Consider the following 6000-nt stretch of genomic DNA (forward strand, 5'->3'; position numbering starts at 1 on the left):
ACCACACTTGAAATGATGCTTTATCACTTAACCTCTTCAATACTGGCTAGACAGATACAGGATGACAGTGGGCTAGCACCTCGCTGGTACTAAGAAATGATTCCATGGAAATAATTCCAGCAAACCTCTTATCCCACCTTGGCCACAAAAAAAAAAGACCAGATCAAAAGCAAAAACACTAAGATCGGAACAAAAAGGCACTCATGAAATTTCGTGATTGCTTTATGATGATTTTTTTAAGATTTCAATGAAGAAAAGACAGATTCAAATTCATAGTTTATAAAGTAAAACCAAAGCTTAATGAGGTAGTTAACCTCTCGGACAAGGTTTTTAACCCCGTATACTATTAATAGCCACACACCATTTTCACTTGGCAAACCAAGCACCAACATTTGGACGCACCGTGATATCAACAGAGTCTGGCACACAGTACTTTCCTGGCATGTTCTCAAACTGTTCCTTTGAAAGTAGAACAGTATCCAACACCCCACCTACAGATGTTTGTATTTCTCTTTTTGTAAAGATACTGCCAGCGGAGCACAGAGTGTGTTTCGCCAACATCACAAGGAATTTAAACACTATCAAAATGTTTAGTGATGAAGTGTGGCTCATGAACACATTTCTTAAAGCAGTGAGAAATCGCTCAGATTACATTTGTTGCTACGGTGATAAGACAACTTTTCAAACCTTGCAACAGAATCATTTATTATGCAAAAGCACATATGATTTACATATTGTGACGGTCAAAGGAACCATAGCACATACATGCAATATCTCTCTGCTTTAATTAGCCACAACCTCTGTTTTTATGTAAAACTCAATTTTACACATGTTGGTGGTATATTAAATATAAAATACATATAAAGGTGTGAGAGCAAAGGCCTGTATATGGACAAAGGTGTAAAAGGATCTAGCAATGGTTGGTAGGCTGTAATAAGTCCAGTAATATGGGTCAGTTATAGACATTTCACTGGACTGATTCTTCTATTACAATACTACGGTAATTTTCCAGCCCTCCTTTTATGGCTAGATAAAACGCTAATCATGATGGACCCCCTGGCTAAATAATTGTACATTACAGACCTTACTTGGCAATTTGTAGAATTAAAAGTTAAAACGTTTATACTTTTTCTTTAGTCATTCTGAATGGGTTTAGAATGAATAACAGAATTACCGTATTTGCTCGATTATAAGACGACCCTGATTATAAGACGACCCCCCAAAATCTGAATATTAACTTAGGAAAAAAAGAAAAAGCCTGAATATAAGACGACCCCAAAGGAAAAAAGTTTTACCAGTAAATGTTAATTCATGTAAACTCTTTTTTTTAATAAAAGCTACGATTGAGAAAAAGATTTCTTTTGTTTTTATTTCTTGTATTTTCCAAACTGTCCCCCAGTTACGCACATCTGCCCCCAGGCTTGCCACTCCAATATGCCACTGTGCCCCATGATATGCCTCTTAACCCTCTATGTGCCACTCTGCCTCCAGAAATGCCTTATACCCCTATATCCCATTCTGGCATTTAGGGGGTTAAAATGCATATTATGGGGCAGAGTGGCACATAGGGAGGTATAAGGCATTTCAGGAGGCAGAGTGGCATTAAGGGAGTTAAAAGGCATTGTATAGAGCACTCTGCCTCCAGAAATGCCTTATACCCCTATATGCCACTCTGCCATTTAGGGGGTTAAAAGGCATATTATGGGGCAGAGTGGCATATAGGGAGGTATAAGGCATTTCAGGAGGCAGAGTGCTCTATTAAATGCCCCCTTAACGCCACTCCAGAAATGCCCTATGCCCCCATTTAACACACACACACCCTATAACCCCATTTAACTAACACACTCTCTCTCTCTCTCTCTCCTCTCTCTCTCTCACCCCCTCTCTCTCTCCCCCCCCCTCTCTCTCTCACCCCCCTTCCCCCGCTCTCCCCCCTCTCTTACCGGTGCTTCCAGCCGGGGCAGCGGGTTGACGTCGCCTTCTGCTGCAGCCGGAAGGAGGTGTGGCTAGTTTGTATGCGTCCGTCGCGTATACTTTCCCCGACTCTGACAGTCGGGGAAGGTCTATGCGACGGACGCAGACAACCCCCGCTGCTAGCCACACCTCCTTCCGGCTGCAGCGGACGTTGTCTACGCGCATCGCGTAGACGTCAACCCGCTGCCCCGGCAACAAAGCAGGAAGCACCGGTAAGTGTGTGTATGGGGGGGGGGTCGGGTGAGACAGGAGGATCCAGGTCCCCTGCAGCGGTGCGGGGGATCTGGATCTTAGTCTCCTAATCAGACCTCTATTTGAGGTCTGATTAGAAGACGACCCCGATTAGAAGACGAGGGGTATTTTTCAGAGCATTTGCTCTGAAAAAAACCTCGTCTTATAATCGAGCAAATACGGTATTAGGTAAAAAAAGTAGACACAACTAACATTTATATCACGCTTCCCCTTTATATTATTATTTATTGTTTTATATAGCGCCATCAGATTCCACAGCGCTGTACAAAGGGTAGACAGGCTATAACAATTAGTTTATAACATAAGAAGTCGACATACAGAAGCAACAGATGTGGAGGGCCCTGCTCAAATGAGCTTACAATCTATATCTCTCACAGTCCTGGGATCTGAATTCTTGGTGTCCATTGAAAGAGCATACTAGCACATGACATCTGTTACTACAACTGGTAGATATCCGAGAAGCAAATTAACTGAAAATGTGTGCCATCCAATGTTCAGATCTTTTTGCTTCCTCCCAATAGATACAAGTTGTATGAAATGTGGATCCATCGATGCAGCTGGGAAAAGCTGGTGAGCCCTCTGAGCGTGAGAGCCTGGACACAGCTGCACCCCTATAAATCCCACTGTTGTATCAAAGGTTACATAATATACTAAGACCTCCTTACAAACATATTCATTACTGTGGGTAAAAAATGCTGATGCTAGCAGGCAACATTCTTTAAATCAAAGCATCCCATGGCGAAATCTGCAATGTTTTACGCAACTTCTAAGGGGTACAACCATCACAATAGTTAGTAAGGCCTTTTCTGAATGCGTAAAATGCATGAACAAACTGATCAACCCGGGAGTTTGCTTTTTGAAGGAATAAATGCTATGTGTGCTCAGTGACATATTATGGCCTAGGCAGACTAGGTCCGGGAGGGGGCAGCAGGTCTTCTGCTGCTGCTCAGTGGGTTGGTTACAAGGGAGATCTCTGATTTCCCCAACCGACCCATTTACACTGGTGCAGGGTTGGCACAACCTCCATATCACCAAGTGCTGCACAACAGGGATATCACATTGTATCCTAGCACTCAGCAATGAGAACATCATAAATATGCCACTTTGTATATCTAAACCTGTTAGCTCCCAATGCAAGCTCCTAAAAACATAAATTAAACATTTAACCCCTTAATGACAAAGCCCGTACATGTATGGGCTCAAAATACATTGTTTTCAATGGGTTTAGGGACCGCCCATTGTTCTTAAGGGGTTAAAAAGAGATGTAAAATATACCCTGATCACAGTAGTCTTTCTAAAGATGTGTTATGGATCAGAAACAAAAAAAAAGGAGAAAGGTAAAACAAGAAGGCACTCTGTATACTTTTTGTTCTTTTTTTCCCTTTAGTCCTTTTTGTTTTGTGAAGTTTCTTATCCATTTTTTTCTTAAGTTACTGTGATCTTCAAGTGTCAAGATGCTCACCGTCTGTCCACAGATAAGCAGTGGGGGATCTTTCAATAGTATCATTGTGTTGGAATTAATTAAACACTAATTGTAACACATGTCCACATGTGAAGATAGACAGGACACACAGGCAGACCTGAAGACCGACACTGAGAATCACTGTGTTTGAAAGGCCACATATTCAAGCTATTTCTTTGCTTCTTGGTTAAAGGGGATGTCTTGGATATTTTTTACATATGTACACTATCATTGAAAAGTTTAGGGTCACTTAGAAATGTCTTTGTTTGTGAAAGAAAAGCAAATTGAGTAAAATAACATCAAGTGGCTCAAAAATACAGTGTAGACATCATCAATGTTGTAAATGACTATTGTAGCTGTTTTTTAATGGGATATTTTTATAGGTGTACAGAGGCCCTTTATCAGCAACCATCACTCCTATGTTCCTAATGGCAGGTTGTATTTGCTAATCCAAATTTAAGTTTAAAAGGCTAACTGATCATTAGAAAAACTTTTTGCAATTATGTTACAACTAGAAATGCCCTTGTTTTCCATGAAAACAGCTGAGTGACCCCAATATTTTGAACTGTAGTGTGTGTATTTATATATATTTGTTATTTATATATACCGGATTGGCCCAATTATAGGCTGCACTTTGTCCCCCACCGAAAAGGCTTTAAAGTGGGGGTGCGGCTTATAATCGGGGTTTAGCGCAGGGATGCACAATTCATATCGCCCGATGCCCGGGACATGCAGTTCCGGGCGCCGGGCAAGTGGTTTTTTTTTTTCTTCTTATTCGTGTAGCCCTGCTGCAGGCAAGCAGCAAGGTTAGGATCCAGGTCCCCCTCAGCGCTGCAGGGGACCTGGATCATCTTTGCTAGCAGCCGGTGGATCCACCATAGAAGCCCCAGCAGAAGTACCAGCCGGCAGCAGTGGATGTTGTCTGAGTGCAGACGTTCACTGGCTGCCAGCAATGAGGATCCCCTGGAGCGCTACAGGGGACCTGTATCTTCATCTCTGGCAGAAGGTAAACGTCTGTGCAATGTGCGCAGACAACATTAGCTGCTGCCGGTACCGGCATAGAAGCCCCAGTTGAAGTGATGAGCAGCAGCAGAGGTTGTTTACGCGCATCGCGCAGACATCCACCGGCTGCCCCGCTAGATACCAGGGAGTTCTGGGATGCATTGGTAAGTGGGGGGGTCAGAGTGGCATATCTGGGGGGCATAAATCATATCAGTAGGCAGAGTGGCATATCTGAGGGGCATAAAGCATATCGGGGGCAGAGTGGCATATCAGGAGGGCAGAATGGCATATCAGGAGGGCAGAGGGGCATATAAGTAAGGTGCATTATGAATTAAGGGGTGGCTTAAAATGGCTATTGGTTTTCCAAATTTCTGTTTGTATATAACCTATGCTGACTAACTGCATAATAGACACCAAAATGTTAAAATACATGTATTCCTGTTCGTTAGATAAAATACTGTTTTACCATTCCACTCGTGTATTATTTCTTTAAAAATATTTTTTTCTTTAATATAGCACCAAACTTTAAGGGCGCAGCCTATAATCGGGTGCGGCCTATAATTGAGCCAATACGGTATTTGTTACCGTTGAATTGCTAAGATTCCAGTGTTATGTGTTCAAGAAATTAATGTTTAGATGTACATGTTTGTCGTTGAGTTAATCACCCAGTTGATGATTTTGCTACAGGTAAGTAAGAAATAACCCTGCCTGGTAGCAGACTATGATGGGAAAATGGTTTCAGCTGTTAGTGAATGTGGGAAAATAAAGGTTTGGACTTTTATAGAACTTTTAGCAGAGTTTAGGAAAGTTTGTGTATTTTCATATTTCCATTGTGACATTCTAGATGGGGATCTAGTTGTGACTGGGCTGGATTTAAGTGCCAAAGATAAGTGTATCAAAAGTAAAACTGGCATGTTGTCTCGGATATGTAAATATAACATTGTGTTATTCTAAGCAGTCTAAGAGAGGATTGCTATTCAAAGTTTATCTTTAGTAATTGAATCCAGACAATTATATCTACTGATGTGCCAGTTAGGGGACCAATTAACACTTAAAAAATGAGTAAAGATTACTTTCCGCATTCAGACCATAAAAACACACATATATATATATATATATATATATATATATGGATTTCATTTGCTTTAGAATTGTATGGGGAAACATCAGTACCTTATTTATGACTTACAATTTAAACAAATGAAAACAATTAAGAAAATTAACATTTTATTTGTGGATGTAAATGTGTTATAGCAAACAGTAGAAGTATAAACCTAATGCTTATTAAAGCCAGATTGTTATGGTTCATA

This window comes from Spea bombifrons, chromosome 2 (assembly GCF_027358695.1).
Source record: "Spea bombifrons isolate aSpeBom1 chromosome 2, aSpeBom1.2.pri, whole genome shotgun sequence".
NCBI classification, from domain to species: Eukaryota; Metazoa; Chordata; class Amphibia; order Anura; family Pelobatidae; genus Spea; species Spea bombifrons.